General features: G+C 44.2%; 1 protein-coding gene across 8 annotated transcripts in view; it reads right to left on the reverse strand.

Moving 5' to 3' along the window:
- ANKRD6 (ankyrin repeat domain 6) overlaps positions 1-18,048 on the reverse strand; it is a 186,010-nt gene that overhangs the window by 68,684 nt on the left and 99,278 nt on the right. Inside the window, exon 2 of one of the 8 annotated variants that reach the window (XM_046006155.1) lies at positions 7,454-7,519. The exons of 4 other annotated variants lie outside the window; for them this stretch is intronic. The gene's annotated coding sequence lies outside the window, so the exon portion shown is untranslated. Of the gene's footprint in view, positions 1-1,609; positions 1,691-6,345; positions 6,507-7,453; positions 7,525-18,048 lie in introns of those variants that run through there. 3 more of the 8 variants (XM_046006156.1, XM_046006154.1, XM_046006157.1) reach the window with 3 other exon arrangements.

Consider the following 18,048-nt stretch of genomic DNA (forward strand, 5'->3'; position numbering starts at 1 on the left):
TCAGTACAGCCCATCAGCCGAGGTCATGAGCTGCAGACCAGCAGCGCTGTCCAGTCTCCCCAGCAACAGACGCATGGGTCAGCAGGCCCACAGTACATGGACAGCCACTCCCCTCCTATCCCAGACAATAAATTCGGCTCTCAGACACTTATTGCCATGGTTGCAGGCTTCTGAGATAGCCTTGTTTACATAATTACCTTTGGTAAATAGCCCTTTGCAAATCCAGTGCACATTACTATTCCTTTTTTTTAATAGAAAAATATTACAGCTGAAAAATGTTGGCCAAACAGAATTTTAAAAAATTTATTATTTTATTTTATTTTTGCTTTTCAGTTTCACCTATTTAAGAATGACGTGCTCCCCACTCCCCATTCTCCACTCCACCCCACCCCCTCCACCATGGCCAATGCACAGCATGCCTTGAGGCACAGGGCAACTCCAGGACACGTTGCTTATAGGGGTATGGATACTCCCCCCCCACTGGAATCGCACAGAAAACTGGCTGCAAATTCAGGAACAGAATCCCAGGGTTCCAGTTATCAGTCTGCAGCTAGCAACATCCCTTTGTGCTTGGGCATCTCAAGTTCATTCTCGATTTAGATCCAGCAAGAGGCTCACTGGTAGGACCTCCAGCAGTCACCTACAGTTGCATTCACACACAGGGTGGTGGGAAAGGATCAAAGTGAGCCTTCTTTATGGCTTCCTTTCTATACCTCCATCCCTTTGGAGTAAGGGCATACTCAGCTTCTGTCTGGCACCTCTGAACTGACAAATCAGACCAGGCAGAGGCGGGCAGAGGGAGAGCAATGAGGAGGATGGAGGACGACCCCCAAAAAGGAGTGGGGGATGGGAGGAATAGAGAGGTGCAATCAGTCTGCAATCGATGACTTAAACTCCACTGCCAACCTGTTGGGTGCCAGGCTGCAGCAGCCCCATGCCCTCATTAAATCTGAGCCGCCTCTTCCAAGTAGATCAGCTATCATTCAAGACACTTCCCACTGCTGGCGGTGAGGAATTTCTTCTGCCCCACATTTACCAATCACATCGCTCTTTGTCACAATGCTCACTTTCACAGGGCTCCAGGGAAAAACATTAAATGCAAACACCCTTCCAGTTCTTTAAGCAGAAATGAAATAAATCCATGATCATAAATATTCAATGAGCATCCTGAATCCAGAAAGGTATTTAGGTTCCTAAGAAAGATCTCCCTCCCTCCTCCCAGCCCACTGCCCCGTTTTCACTGCATTCCAATTTGCCAATGCTTTTTTTCTCTCATCACGAATGCCAGAAGGCCATACAGATGCTTGGTCTGTGATGCAATCTGTTTTCTTTTTATAGCAAAAGGTCTATGAGGTTTGCTTCTGCTGTTTTTTTGAGGATTTACCACAAAGTCTCCTGGAACCAATATCCCCAAACCACTACAGTTTCCTAACAGACAAAATATTCTAGAAGAGACCTGCAAACAAAAGTCCTAGCAAGGACCTTATGCACAGCCCACACAGACAGTCCACAAGCACCCAGAACCAGTGGTTAGGGAACACCATCAATTACAGTAACTCACTTTGCACCTACTCCTCAAAACCCTGTAGCGAAGAGAGATTGTACTCACATCTGGGAGTCTGTCCTCCCCATTCTACATGGTGTTCTGCTGCTGGGTAACTGCTATCAATTCTTTCCTGGAGAGATCATTAGCTTCCTAGGGTTGCCATGCTCAGTGGGTATGCAATGATTTACTTGCCTTTTCCCCTTGAGCTTCCTCTGCCAACTCTGGCCAAATCACATCTAAAAGCTTATTAAGACATCCACTCAGCTCACAATGTCTTGTTCCTTCCTAGTCTGCTCATCACAGCTTCTGAAAGTCTTGTGTCTTCAGGTCTTGTCGGACTGCTCCCTTCTGCCGGCAGAGGACCTGTAACACTGCCCTATTGAAGAGTCAGGGAATAATTCACAAATGGGCGGAATGCTTTTCAGTGATGCTCAGATGAAGAGAAACGAAGTTTGCGTCTGCCGGCAGTCATGCCAGGAGAAGAGATGAATGTGCATGTCGTAAGGGAGGGAGAAGGCAGGCAGAGTCAAAACCTGTAATGAACTGCCTTTATGGTAACAGGGGACAGCAGAGATCCAGATACTCCTCCTTCCTCGGCAGAGAGTTCCAGCACTGTGACTGCAGCAGCACCAGAGTCAAGACGCAGGGAGAGCAGCTGTTTCAGTGTTTGTAAGCCCAGAGCTTGTCTCACAAATGCTCCTCTAAACAGAGTCTCTGCGGAGAGCGGGAAGGGAGGAGACAGGGAGCAAAGCTGTTGAGTTTTGACCCAGTGTCGTCAGTGGCCCTAAACATCACAGGGGTGTCCTCCAGACCACTTGTTGAAGCAGCAGAAAACTAACTCCCAACTTCAGCAGTCATAGAAAGGAAGAGGGTTTTCACTTTGACTTGAGCCATATTACCATTTTTTCCCTTATTTTGAAAGCCAGAAAAGCCAGAATTGTTGGTCCTAAAGGTGGGAATATTACTCTACCTGTGTAAACCCTCTAAGCACCTTCCCTGCTCAAGGCCTTGCCCCTATTTCCTTGGGGGTAGCAGTTCTTATGGGCAACAGGCTGGGATTCTGCTTTGGCCATTATTTGGTTTATACCAAGGGAAGAACAGCCGGACTCAGGGCAGTGCATTACAGAGAGACTGAATTCCACTGGGGAGACAAGGTGCCAGTAGAATGATAAGCTTCTTTTTAATACACAGCAATTGTACTGGTTTATCCTAAAGTGATCACAGCTGGGATACTGCCATCACGGCCTCACAAGTGAGGTCAGAACATGGAGCAATGTGACTCACTCCCTGCTCTAAAGAAACTGGCCCTGATAAGTCTTACCGAAGCCCCAAAGGCCAGATGCCAAATGAGAAAAGCAAACCGAATGTGACTGAGGTACAGAGAAATGAATGGTTACTTTTGTGGGACATTTCCTTCTTCTGAGAGTATGTACCCCACAGGTAGGGACCCTCAACATAATATTATCAGTGAGGACAGTATGGCTCTGGCTGTTCACAGAGACTGGGGTCCCCAAATGCTATCTGCAAAAGACAGGAACAAACAGGGGCAGAACACCCTCTTGAGCAAGCTCATGACTCATTTTACACACCTCACTGTTGCAAAGGAATAGTGTGCTTATTTCTGGTGCCATATGAAGTTCAGGACTTCCGAATGTGACAGTTACTGAGTCGTTGAAATAATCACCTTCACAGGAGGCTTCCAGAGGCTGTTGCAGTAAAGGCTGCAGAGTGACATCTGGAAACCTGTGACATGCTCTAGCATCAAGGAAAGCAGCTAACACACATAAAATTAGTATCAGAGCCCTAAGGAGATCACTGAATAAAGTTCTGATTGACAGAAAGCTTGTGGTATAGAGACCTCTTCTTTTTACATGGGACAATCATTACACTTTGACTGCCCCGTGCTGCTAGATCACCAGAGCCCCCAAGCTGGGGCTAACCAAAATCACATATATTGATACCCATGTGGTCAAAAGCCACACCAGGTCATCGCTGAGCCTTCTTTGCCTAGACAAGGTGATCATGCCCTCATCTGTGCTCTTACAGTGTTCTATAAGCTCCTGTTATGGGCTGAGTTGTGTGTTGTCCCCCCACCCCAAATTCGTATGTTGAGGCCCTGACCCTCAGTGTAACTGTACTTGAAAATGGTACCCTTCGGAGTTAAATAAGATAAAGTGAAGTCATAAGGATGAAGTCCTGATCTGTTAGGATTGGTGTCTTTATAAGCGAGACATTAGAGACTCTCTCTAATCACACTCCTATCTGCCCTCCCACACCCGTTTTCAGAGGAAAGGCCATATGAAGACACAGCAAGAAAGTGACTACCTGCAAGGCAGAAGGAAAGTCCTTACCAAAAACCAAACCCGGCTAGACCTTGATCTTGGACTTCAGCTTTGAGAACTGTGAGAAAATAAATGTCTTTTATTTAAGCCACTCCGTCTACGGTATCTTGTTCTGGCAGCTTGAACTAAGACAACTCTCCTCACGGTGTAATTGCTGGCATGGGCTCAAGGTTGATCTTCTCGCTCAGACTAAACTCCTTGATGACAGGAACCCTGTTTTGGTTACCTTGTATTCCAGTGCCTGGTGTACTTACTGGAATATAGGTAGCCTTTGAAGTCTGTTAAGTGGATGACAGGAAAACTAATAACTAATTGCTTTTTCTAGCCATTAACTCGTCTGTAGGAGCCTGTGGATCGCATGAAAAAAAAGAGGAAGTGTCTACCAATTCAGCAAACCATTTTCTCCTTCTCCCACAGATGAGGCAGGCTATGGCTCCTGAACCTCGAAGAGATAATAAATGGATGCAGTCATTCTCCTCTCTCCCTCCCTCCCCAAAATAGAGGACAACGGCTCTTCCGGCTCTTCTGGGGAAAAGAATTACCAATCTGGAGAATTACCAATCTGGCGACGGACCCCGCAGGTCCGTCAGCACCACAAAATCCTGGGCAGCACCACAGCCACTCAAGAATTTTCTTTTCACCATCCTCAATCCCTGTTGGGTAAAACCACAAATGCTAAAGACAAACCAAAATAAACAATGCCAAATTATAATAAAACCTATCCCCATGCAATAGTCTACCTTCCATGCATATGTTTCTCCCATCCACTTTTTTTTTTTAAGATTTTGTTTTTTTATTGGACAGAGAGAGACATAGCAAGAGAGGGAACACAAGCAGGGGGACTGGAAGAGGGAGAAAGCAGGCTTCCTGCCAAGCAGGGAGCCTGAAGTGGGGCTCCATCCCGGCACCCTGGGATCATGACCCCAGCCAAAGACAGATGCTTAATGACTGAGCCACCCAGGCGCCCCTGCCACCCACTTCTTAAATCTGCTTTGATCAGGCTTCTTTCTGCCCCCAGTTTTCCCACTAAATTGTTTGTTGTTGATGTTGTACTATACTATGTATTTACTGAAGAGATAGGCACAAAGAAAGAAACTGGGAGGGAGAGCTTTCTTGCTTAGTGTGCTAGGGGTGAAAGGAGTCAGCGAAGTTCTCACAGAGAAGGGGAGGTGTGGGATGAGTGGTGGAGGATGTGTAGGATTTTGTTGCTAGAGAAGGGGAGAGAAAATGGGCAGAAGAAACAGCAAGAGAAGAAGGCAGAGTAGTCTGGAAGTGTGTGCCATGAGTGGGAAAGACAAGTGAAGAGACTGTTGCAGGTGAAGCTTGTAGTACGTGGGTGATGACCCAGAGATCACGTTGCAAAAGATGGGCTACGAAAAAATTTTCATATCATACTAAAGACTGGTTTGTATCTTGCATTTGTGATAGGGAGCTCTAGAAATTGGTAAGCAGAAGAGAAACTGGTCATATTTTTACTCAGAATTCAAGATTTCCAAGAATTACAATTATGGGTTCATGTTACACTTTGAAGATTATATGCACATGGCTTTCTTTCTCATTCTTCCTTTGTATATTTCTTCTTTTATTGCTTTCCTCTTTCCTCTTTTCTTTTTATCTTAGTCAAAGGATCTTATTTTTTAGATCAGGTTCAGGTTTACAGAAAACCGAGCAGAAAGTACAGAGGGTTTCCATGTACCCCACCCAATCAAGGGCCAGTTCCCCCTATCATTAACATTTTGCTTTGGTATGGAAAATTTGTTACAATTGATGAGTCAATGTTGATACATTATTATTAACGAAACTCCATGGTTTATATTACGGTTCCTTCTTTGTGTTACAAGTTCCATAGGTTTGGACAAATGTATAATGAGGAGTATGTATGATTACAGTAGCATACAGAATAGTTTCATGCTGACATAAGTGCTCCCCACCTATTTCTCTCTCCCCTCCCCAACTCCTGGCAACCACTGAACTTAATACTACCTGTATAGTTTTGCCTTTCCCAGAATGTCATGTAGTTGGAATCACACAGTATGTTACCTTTTCAGTTGGCTTCTTTCACTTAGTAATATGCATTTAAGGCTCCTCCATATCTTTTCATGGCTTCATAGCTCAATTTTGTTTTCACTAAATAATATTCCATTCTACAGATGTACCATAGTTTGTTCACCCATTCACCTATTAAAGGATATCTTCATTGCTTCCAAGTTTTAGCAATTACAAATAAAGCTGCTCTAAACATTGACGTGCAGGTTTTTATGTGTCATACTTTTTTTTTTTAATCTCATCTAGGTAAATACTAAGGAATAGCGCTGCTAAATCATATGTTAAGAAAATGCTTAGCTTTATAAGAAACTGTTATATTGTCTTCCAAAATGGCTCTAACATTTTGCATTCCCACCAGCTGATTTTACATTGACCTGATTGCCAAATGCAATGGTAACTTTCAGTTCTTACCTTATGTGATTTCTCTGTTGCATTAGGCACGGCTACCATTTCTTCATCACACTTCCTTCTCCTCTGGTTTCTGTGACCCAGTGTCTCCTCATTCTCCTACCATGCCCTGAACTATCTTTTTTTTCCTCTCATTCAAGGGCTCTTCATTTACTCGTCCTTTAATGTTGCAGGTCCCTGAGATTCTATCCCTGATTGCCTTCTCCGCTCATCTTCTCTAGAAAATCTCTGTTACCCACCTCCCCACCCCCCCGCTGCCTCTGCCCACATGCTCCTCTGCTGCCTAGATACGGACTTCTTTAGCCTCAATCACTTTCTCTGAAGCTCCATATTTTAAGCACCCAACCATTTAAAGACATCTTACTTGGATGTCCCCTATCAACATGTTCACACCCAAATCCTCACCTTTCTTTCAAACCCAGTCCTTTTCCTATACCCCCATTTTGGTGAGTGGCTCCACCTTTCATCTATCTGCTTACTTCCCTAATCTGGAACACTCCTCCCATTCCTCTGATTCTCCTTCCCCCGCCCCCACATTCCATAAATTACTAAATCCTCCTGATTTGAGACAGTAATACACAGAGATTAAAAATGAGAATTTTGAGGGATGCCTGGGCAGTACAGTCAGTTAAGTGACTGTCTCTTGGTTTCAGTTCAAGATGTGATCTCCGGGTTGTGAGATCGAGCAGTACCTCTGGCTCCAAGCCCAGTGTGGAGTCTGCTTGGGATTCTGTCTCTCTCTCCTTCTGCTCCTCCTGCTTGTGCTCATGCTCTCTCTCACACACAAATAAAGTAAATAAATTTTTTTAAAAATGAGTCCTGAGGTCACGTTCCTGGGGATCAAATTCCAGCTCTGCCATTTTCTGTGGGCAAGTTTCTGATGACTCTAAGCCTGTTTTCTCATGTGTAAAATAGAGTAACAGTTCTTAACTCATTGGGTTGTTGCAAAGACTGAGCGAGATAATACATACCCGATACAATGTCTGGCACAGAGAAAGTGCTCAGTAAATATAAGCAAGGCTTATGGTTGATGTTTAAATGTTCCCTGTTCTGTTCTCTCTTCTCCAGCTGCACTGCCACTGCTTTGATCCAGGATGTCATCGTTTCTTACCTCAACTATCGCGGTGGTCTCCAACTGGATGCTAATGATGTTTCTTGAAATTCTGCTTGTGATTACCTAAACTTGGAAATTGGGATAAGAAAGGTGAAATAAGTTTTCAGCTTGTGTAATGGAATCTGCTGCTGCAGAGGAGTTTTTACTGAGGGAAAAGTAGGCCAGACTAATGTTCAGGATTCTGACAGTGAGTGTGCTTTGGCCCAAAATGCATCTTCAATAAAAGATAACTCTGTAGAATCAACGTAACCTGCCCAGATAGTTGTTAGGATTTATTAAACTTGACCTTCAGGGAAGATGGAGCCACTGAGCCATCAGTGTTAAATTCTCTCTCCTCTGACTGGTCCTTAGAAGATCACTTGAGCCAGTAAGAGAGAAATTCCCCCTTCTGATGTGTCAGTGTTAGAAGAACAAGAGTAATGAGAAACTTCTCTTCCAGTTTGTTTCAAGATGACAAAGATGGAACTCAGACAGATGAGCCGCAGTGCAGGAGTCCCTGCGTCTGCCTATATGCCAGGCAATAGACAGCCAGGTTGTGGCACATCTTTGGTGCCAATCATTTTGTCTTTGTCTATGGCCTCTCATCCTCTGTGCTTCTAGTCAAGAGTCTTTTATGACGAGATCTTATGGGGGCTGTGGAGACTGCTGATCACAGGACAGAAGTCAGCATGCGGAAGCTGCCTCCCATGGCAGTCCCCCTGTTGCAAGTCCTGCCCACTCCCTCCTCACCTCGATATGTGTTATCACTCTCAGAATGCTCTCTGCACAACAAATGTGATCGTGCTTCGCCTTTGCTTATGACCCTCAATGACTCACGTTCCCCCAGAACAAAGTCCAGAGAGACACGAATCCACACACGGCCTGGTCTTTCCTCTATTTCCAACCACCTGCTCTGCTGACACCCCACCCACCCATCCTGCATCCTGGCTTTGCCACACTGGTATGCAGAACCTTAAAACCACCAGTCTGCCACTTTTGCTTACAATGCTCTTTAGATCTTTCCCAAATTCCTTCTTACCCTTCCAACCTGATTCAAGCTGTCCCTCTCTCAGATGATTCCTCCAATGCTACTCCATCCTCCAGGTTCCCAAGGCTCAAATCCCAGGTACCCCGAGCTCAAATCCTGGCTTGTCTACTTATGTTGGGCAATGTACTTAATAAATCTAGGTTCATTTCCTCATGTGTAAAATAGGAAGAATAACAGTTTTTACCCATTGAGAGGCTGCAAACATCAAATGAGGCTAATACAAAATAATGTAACTTGGAAATCTCCCTGTAGGTATTTACCAAACTGGACTGCAATTGCATGATGTCAGTATTCTTGGCCTCTCCTCCTACCTTCTGATTAAAAAGCTATCTCCGCTCAGTTGCTCTTCTAAGGACACCATCCCAGCCAGAGAGGCTCCTGGGCTTCAGGATGCAGAATTAGAGGATGATCAGTAGAGAAGTGAAAGGAGAATGTTGACTTGTGAAGGGAGGCCAAGATAATCTGTATAACAATGAGCTGGGCCAGCAAGAACTGCCAGGCAGGTTGGAGGATGGAACAAGAGCTTCTTGGGGGGCAGTAAACAATAGGCTGCTTCTTCTTCTTTTATTTTATTATTTTTTAAAGATTTTATTTATTTATTTCACAGTCAAAGATCACAGGTAGGAAGAGAAGCAGCCAGAGAGAAAGGAAGGGAAGCAGGCTCCCCGCTGAGCAGAGAGCGTGATGCGGGGCTTGATCCCAGGACCCTGAGATCATGACCTGAGCCGAAGGCAGAGGCTTAACCCACTGAGCCACCCAGGCGACCCCAATAGGCTTCTAAACATTGTGGAATGTGAATGAGGGAGAGGAAATGGGATATGAAAATTGTTACTAAGAGTTTATGAATCGAGTTTCCTTTAATTTTTTAAGAGCAACAAGTAAATGATTAGTTTGATTATGATTATGATTATGATTATGATTATTTGAAGATGTCCATACAAATACTAGACCATAAGAGAATGTAATTCTTTAGGGTTTCCCTTGTTTCCAATGTCTTTGCTCTCAGACTCAGTTCTCTAGTACAGGGGCTGTGTCTCGTTACTTTCTGTAAATCCAGTGCAAGCAAACAGCCTGGTGTGTGGTTTATGAACAATAAACACTTGCTGAACAAAGAAACGTGTCTACACTTATACAACTGGATCATCAGCTCCTATGAACAAGTCAATGCTCTTATTTTTCCATGTGTCCAAATAAATCATTGAAAGCTGCAGTGAGTTGAATGGTGGCCCCCCAAAGGATACGTCCATGTCCTAATCCCCAGAGCCTGACTGTTAAATTCTATGACGAAAGATATAGGATGTTAAGGATCCTCAGAAGAGCCGGTCACCCTGGATTATCTGGGTGGGTCCCAAATGCAATCATGTGAATCCTTAGAAGAGAAGTAGAGGGAGTTTTAAGACAGAAGAGGAGGCCGTGTGACCCCAGAGGCCGAGATTAGAGTGAGGAGGCCACATGCCACCTGGAGCCATCAAAGGACAGAAGAGGAAAGGAAGAATTGTCCCCTAGAGCCTCCACAGGGAGTACAGCCCAGCTGACCTCTTGATTTCAGACTTCTGGCCTCCAGAATGTGAGAGAATAACTTCCTATTATTTTAAGCCATCGAGTTTATGGTGACTTGTTATAGCAGCCAGAGGAAAGTAACACAAATGCCCTTATACATAATGGATGTTCAATAATTCCTTGTCATTTACCTGTCGGGGGTCACTTACAATCATAACCTGTGCTTCCTTTTCAAAGTCACTCACCCACACATGCATGGCCAAGAGCCAGGACTCTACTAAGTCACTTCAACACTTGTGATGCTGTTGTAACCAAGGGATCCTTCACTGCTGTCTCAGGGACAGTCAGGTTCCAGGGACTGTCTACTGACTACATATTCCAATAGAATGTTCTTCACTCCTTCCTTCAGGAGGGAGATAGTACAGTAGGGAAGCACTTGATAATGAATTGGAGGGTGGAGAGCCATCCTCATGGGGTCTCTCCAGCTGGCAGCCAACTCAGGCTGAGTACTCAGGGGTCGACCTGCAAGAAACATTGCTGAATTGAAAGAGAGCCATGGTAGACTCTCAGCTCCTAATTCTGAACCACAGTGCACACATACGCACGCACGTGCACACACATACCCCAATCATAAAGTTGCTCTGCCAGCCAAGAATTAAGTGAATGCAACCCTGCAGACATAGTTTCAAATATGATAAAGGGAAGTCTGGGATTAACACGAGTGTCTACTCAGAAGTAAACACCACAGTGACTTGCCACTATAATTTCAGTATTTTTCCCCCCACTATGTTCCTCGGGGAACACAAGCCTTCTCTCAAAGACCTTTTCTCAAAGCTTTACTCAAAGCTGGAGGAGGTCTCCCAGTTGGCAAGCCCATGACCCTTTCAGGAGACCACTCACAAACACACAGAGACTGCTTCTATTTATCAAAGTCTGCTGTGTGGTCTTTCAGAAATTATTGTTTTTAAGTCTGCTGGACCCAGTTTTCATATGAGTGAGCCCATTTTGACCAACTGTTCTGTCAACGAAGTATTAACATAATATCCATCTGATACTACGATAGAGACTATGATGCATGTCATCCCTCCTTCCCAAATCCCATTTCCCCTAATCCACACGACTTTCTGCAATAGCTCTTTCAAAATCTGCAACTTTCAGCTAGCATGACTGGGTTAGATGTGATTTGATAGTAATACTGTCCATCACCTACAAAAGGAGGCATCCAGTGTTCTGGAAATGCTGGTACTCCATCACTTGTTTCCAAGCCACTGTTTGCCAAAAGACTGTACACACATGGTTTTCCCATCTCAATTCTCTTTTAAGAGTGGTAGAGGTAGAAGTAGGTAGAAGCAAGGAGAGAAGAAGGTTATTTAAACACTCTACCCACAAAGTGTGCTTCGTGACTTTGGGCAAGTTATGTAACTTTCTTGGGCCTTAATGTCCTCATCTTTAAAATGGGGATAATAATGGTAGCTACTGGCTTCATCAGGCAGCTGAAAGAATTACCTGTGGGTATAGATGACAAGCACTTCACATAGCACCTGGCACAGAGTAAGGACTCAGGAAATACTAATTGTGTATGTGTGCATGTATAAAGTCAACCGAGGCTAAATTCTTCAATTAGATTACCAAATACTTCTATCACTTAATCCTTCTTCCATCTTTTCTATGTAGTTCCCAAGAGCTCCCCAGGGAGAGTTTGGTCCTTTGGCCTTACTCAGTATACAACATGACACAGCGTTTGGCTTCAGCACAGACCTTTGCTGGGATCAAGTGTCCCTAGAGGAGAGGAATTAGGACTTCAAGTACAGCTGGCCGTCAGGGAGGCTCTGTAGTCTCTCCCCCTACTCGAGCCATCAAATACTGACAATCAGACATATGCATGCTTGGAAAGATGGACTCTGGCCTGGTAGACTCTGCATCCCCGGGCAGTGAGGACCTGTTTATTGGGTGGAGGGCCATCTTCAGGGGAATCCTCTGCTTGAAGTCAGCTCTCCTCATGTTCAACCTCTCTCTCTACCCCTGGGTATTTCCCAGCTCAGACTTTCTCTCAAACTGGTTATTGTTCATATTTTAAGTTTCAGTCATAGATTAACCATGAGCAAATTTGGTCCGAATTCTTTTGCTAAATTACATCACATGGCAAACACACCTAGCTGTCATCAGCACCAGTTACAGTACATTTTTTGAAATTAAAATTCTGCTACATCTTTACAAGGAAAAGAGGTTCCTATAGTGAAGGCAGCGGTACAAAAATGACACCGACCTTGAATTGCTTATTATATGCCCAAATTAGCCCCAGAGACATTTATCCTCAAGAGTTCTGAACAATCTTAAAATAGGCAGGTCTCTCAGGAATTTCTCATTATTATCACAGTCAAATTATTTTCACAATGAAAATATATTTAATTAGTTGAGCTTCAGCAGTCTTTGGGAGACAGGGTCAACCTGAGAAATTACAAGCGAGACCCTCTGTGTAAAGTCCCAGGTGAAGCCCATGCCCTACCTCTTCTGATAGTTTTCTCAGGGAATGAGGCTCTGTTTCTCTTCAGCAAGAGGTGTGTCTGGCTTCACTATGGTAAGTGAAGCTTTCACTCTCTGGCTTCCATCCATCTTCTTTGGGACTCTGTCCTTGGGAAGAATCCAGACCTCCTCCAGCCCTTCTCTGTGGGAGAGGGGGTTCCTCCCCAAACCCAAGGACAGTTCCAGGTGTTCTCTGCCTTTGGGCAGATTGTCTTTTTGATGATCATTTATATCTAGCCCAATGTCCAACCAAAGAGCATGGTGGGAAGAGGACAATAGGGAAAAAAGGAGGAGGAAAGGGAGGAGAGAGGGAGGAATGCAGGAGAAAAGACAACATGAAAAGACAATGGGCACACCAGAGGGAGGGTGCAGCTACTGATAAGAAGAAGGTGGGGGGTGGCACTCAAGTGCAATTCCCCACCCCTCCCCAAACTAGAAATGTTCCACCCAGCCGAATCTCTGATCACTGGAGACTTTTTTAAAAGGTTTTATTTATTCATTTGACAGACAGAGAGAGAGAGAGACAGAGAGAGATTGAGAGCACAAGCAGGGGGAGCAGCAGAGGGAGAGGGAGAAGCAGGCTCCCCACTGAGCAGGGAGCCTGATATGGGGCTCGATCCCAGGACCCTGAGATCATGACCTGAGCGGAAGGCAGACACTTAACCAACTGAGCCACTCAGGTGCCTGGGGGTATGTTAAATTAATGCAGGGATTCCTTCTGATAGAATACATGTATTACAGGGATGCCTGGGTGGCTCAGTCGGTTATGCACCTGCCTTCTGTTCAGGTCATGATCACCGGGTCCTGGGATCAAGTCCCTCACTGGGCTCCTTGCTCAGCAGGGAGCCTGCTTCTCCCTCTGTGTGCTGCTCCCCCTGCTTGTGCACTTTCTCTCTCTGACAAATAAATAAATAAAATCTTTCAAAAAAATTAAAAGATTATATTACAATTCCACAATCTCTATCACGTTTAGCAACATTTTACTTTAGAATTAAAACCCAGAGGTGGGGAAAACCCGAAAAAAATTATGTATATGTATATATTATGTGTATGTGTATATAGCCATGCTTTCTTTTTCAAATTTATAATATACAGAGAAGTGTACAAATAAGTGTACAAGGGGTGCCTCGGTGGCTCACTCAGTTAAGCATCTGCCTTCAGCTCTGGTCATGACACCATGATCCTGGAATTGAGTCCTACATCAGGCTCCCTCCTCAGTAGAGAGTCTGCTTCTCCCTCTACCCTTCCCCCCTGCTCGTGATCTCTGTCTCTCTCTAATAAGTAAAATCTTTTAAAAAACAAGTGTACAGTGTGTTGAACTTTCAGAAACATACAGACCCATGTAACTAGCACTTCAGTCAACAAAATAGATCACCAGTATCCCAGAAGCCTCCCTCATGCATGTCTAACTCTACCTTCACCCCCAAGAGTAAACACTCTCCTGATTTTTAACAGTATGGATTAGTTTTGCCTATTTTTGAACTTGATATGAATGGAATCAAATAGGATGTATCCTTTTTTTTTTTTAAGATTTTATTTATTTATTTGACAGACAGAGACCACGAGTAGGCAGAGAGGCAGGCAGAGAGATAGGAGGAAGCAGGCTCCCTGCGGAGCAGAGAGCCCGATGCGGGGCTCGATCCCAAGACCCTGGGATCATGACCTGAGCTGAAGGCAGAGGCTTTAACCCACTGAGCCACCCAGGTGCCTCGATGTATCCTTTTCTTCCTGGCTTCTTTCACCGCACATTTTATTCGTGAAATTCATCCATACTGTAGATTATAGTTCTACTCCATTCATTCTCACGGCTATGCAGAGTTCCATTGTATAAACATTCCACAATTCATTTATCCATTCTTCTATTGATGGGCATTTGGGTACTGAAAACAGTGTGGCTATGAACATTCTTATATGCGTATTTCTTCCTGAGGATCCATATGCCATGTCTACCTAGGAGTGGAATTATTGGGTCATAGGCATGTATATGTATATTCAAATTCAGCAGATTTTTCTATGCCTATTTCTCACAATCACATGTATCCTATTGATCTTTGTGAATCATAAGGCATATGAGAGTCCCAGAGGCAGGAAAGCTGGGCCCTGAGTTTCTGTCTATTCCTTATAACTCTGAGAGGCAGTCCATGCTTTCAAAAAGTTGCATAAGAAGAACAAATCTTTGGGGTGCCCAGGTGGCTCAATCAGTTAAGCGTCTGCCTTCAGCTCAGGTCATGATTTCAGGACCCTGGGATCAAGTCCCACATCAAGGTCCCTGCTCAGTGGGGAGCCTGCTGCTCCCCTTGCATCTCTCTCTATCAGATAAAATCTTTAAAAAAAAAAAAAAAAAAGAACAAATCTTTAACTCTAGTTTGCTTTTGTTATTTTTTATAAATATGTTACAGAGCAAAAGAACTACCACTGCCTGAATATCATTAACTGAAAAATTGCTGGCAGACAAGGCTGAACCTGGACAGCACAACCCTCTGCTCTCAGTCAACAGCAGGCTTGCCCCCTTTCACCAAAGAAGCACCTCACTCCACCCACTGGGCCCACATCAAATGCCCCACGGATGGGAAGAAAAGGACACCAAGAACAGTATTTCATTAGTTCACAACTAGTTTTTATCAAATTAGTTTTAAAAAGCAGTTGGACGGGGGCGCCTGGGTGGCTCAGTGGGTTAAAGCCTCTGCCTTCGGCTCAGGTCGGGATCGAGCCCCACATCGGGCTCTCTGCTCTGTGGGGAGCCTGCTTCCTCCTCTCTCTCTCTGCCTGCCCCTCTGCCTACTTGTGATCTCTGTCTGTCAAATAAATAAATAAATAAATAAATAAAAAGCAGTTGGACGTATTCCAATGATGAGAGATGAAAATGGAAATAGAAACATAATTATTACTATGTAAATCAGATGCCTGCCAGCCCCCACACTGAGACCCAGGATCATACTGCTTTACAAAGCACTGCATACCACTGGACAATTTCATGGAAACAATAACAAAGTCCCAAAGGATGACAGTGTCTAGCACAGTGACCACACACTGAAACTGCCCAATAAACTATTACTGATGTTAAGGTTCACAGAAATAGTAGAAACTGGCTCCTAGCAAATGCACCTTTTCACATCCCTGGGATACACTGATCAATTATTTCTATCAGACCCACTAAAGGACATAACTTCTATATAATATATAAGGAGTTACACAGGCAAGGTTTGCTGTTCAGTCAAAAGGGGGAAATCCTACCATAAAAGAAGACATATCAATAAGCAGAAAAACAGGGATGGCAAGAGTTCTCTCCGGAGTTCCTGAGGATAAGCTGTTAGGCAGCTGCTGCCAGGGAGTCCTTGCTGGCTGAGAATTAGCTGAGCAGGATGCCCCCTCCGATCCCCCCAGGGCCTGGGAACAAGACACCATGCTTGATGGCTTCCCGCCTTCCTCCTTCCTCCTCGAGTGTGGGCAAACACATTAACACTGAAGCTACATGCCAGAGAGGCAGGTCCCATCACTGCTCAGCATGCCGCTCCCCAGACCTGGCAAGACGAAGGTGGGATAATGCTGGTTTCCCATCTCCGAGATCCCCCTCTTGCCAGAACAACCATTGCCCCCCCCCACCTGCCTCAGTTCACTGCTGGAGCGCATCATGTGTAATCCCCAGATAAGAAGTTGTAACAGGATCTTACTAGTTATCGGTTCTAGCAAAGCCAACAGTATTCCATAAATCAGAAATTTCCTTGAAAGTAATATTTCAGGGGTGACAGAAAATTTATCCTATAATTACCAAGGACTGAAGAAAGACTGACTGCAGGGGGTATCTCTTTAATGGACCTTGGGATTGTTCCTCTTGGTGAATGTCAATCACAGTGAGATCCTACATAATAAGGGTTTCCTTCCATTGTTTCCTTTTTTTTTTTTTGCTTTTACTTTTTCCTATTTGTAGTTTAATGCAATGTAAAAAAATTATCACATTGCTTTCAGCTTTTTAAAAATGGTGTTTTGGGGCACCTGGGTGGCTCAGTGGATTAAAGCCTCTGGCTTTGGCTCAGGTCATGATCCCAGGGTGCTGGAATCGAGCCCCAAGTTGGGCTCTCTGCTCAGCAGGGAGCCTGCTTCCTCCTCTCTCTCTCTACCTGCCTTTCTGCCTACTTGTAATCTCTGCCTGTCAAATAAATAAATAAAATCTTAAAAAAAATAAAAAATAAAAATAAATTAAAATGGTGTTTTAAGAACATCCTTGGCTTGCTATACTGTTCCTTTCTCAGAAATTATGTATATATGTATAAATTATTTGCATATGTATAAAATTCTGACTAGTATATACATTACTTCCCTTAAATTTTCATGGCTTTGTTGGATGTCAACATAGCTGCTAAAAATTAGTTGGTTAACATTAGAGTCAGATAAATTTAGGATCTACTCCTTACTTAACCAGTAAAAGCTACTTAATTTTTCTGAGTATCAGCTGCTTCCTTCTTAAAAATGGATACTATCTATCTGTGATAGAATGATAATGAACGTTAAATAAGATAGTGTGAAATAAGGTAACAGAAACATTATGTTATAGAAAAAAGATAATGAATCTAGATTGTATAGATACCAGCTTTTAGTAAGGACTATTAACAGTGCTATTACAGGATAGCACTATACACAGGACAACCATGGATAACCACGGACAGCCAGGTTTGACTCTGGTTCAATACTGCTTTCTTTCTTCTTTTTTTTTTTTTTTTTAAGATTTTATTTATTTGACAGAGAGAGAGACAGCGAGAGAGGGAACACAAGCAGGAGGGAGTGGGAGAGGGAGTGCTGAGCAGGGAGCCCGATGCGGGGCTCAATCCCAGGACCCCAGGACCATGACCTGAGCCTAGGCAGACACTTAACAACTGAGCCACCCAGGCGCCCCTCAATATTGCTCTTCTTAAGAGTTAGTCCATCTTTTGGGATTTGAGACACTTGGAAGAACCTGGCCTCCGTGAACCCTGTGAATGTATCTGTCACACAGGAAGTTCTGGGTTTAAATGATATATTTTTCTAACCTCATTTTGTAAATAAAGTCTCATGGAAACCCCTGTTTTGGACACCTGTATGTATCCCTTCATCATTCTCTTGACTTCACCTTGTCAGCCCCTGCTGCTCCAACCAGAACTACCAACCGTAGTTGGTACCTACACAGCACCTCACCTGGGATGCAGTGTCTTTGACACCACTGAGTGGGACTCCCTCAGGACACCACCTGGCACAGCCTAGAGGTGTGGAAAGTTTATACAAATGGAGCCACATTGTCACTTGCCACAGGGACATTTTGTGGACATGTTCCAGAATCCTGAAATCGCAAACTCCCCCCGAACTTTCTGAATGCCCAAAGCAACTTTTACTTGCCAGAAGAGAGCCGCCTCTTCTTGCCCAGAGACCAAAGACCTCATGTGAGGCAACTGCCTCATAAGGTGATGCTCCGCTTCCTCAAAAGCTTTCCACTCCAGCCGAAAATTAGGGCCAGGTCGCAGCACCACGTGAGGAAACTGAGTCCTGTTCGTGTAGGAACTAGCTTCATAGT

This window comes from Meles meles, chromosome 5, assembly GCF_922984935.1.
Source record: "Meles meles chromosome 5, mMelMel3.1 paternal haplotype, whole genome shotgun sequence".
Lineage (NCBI taxonomy): Eukaryota > Metazoa > Chordata > Mammalia > Carnivora > Mustelidae > Meles > Meles meles.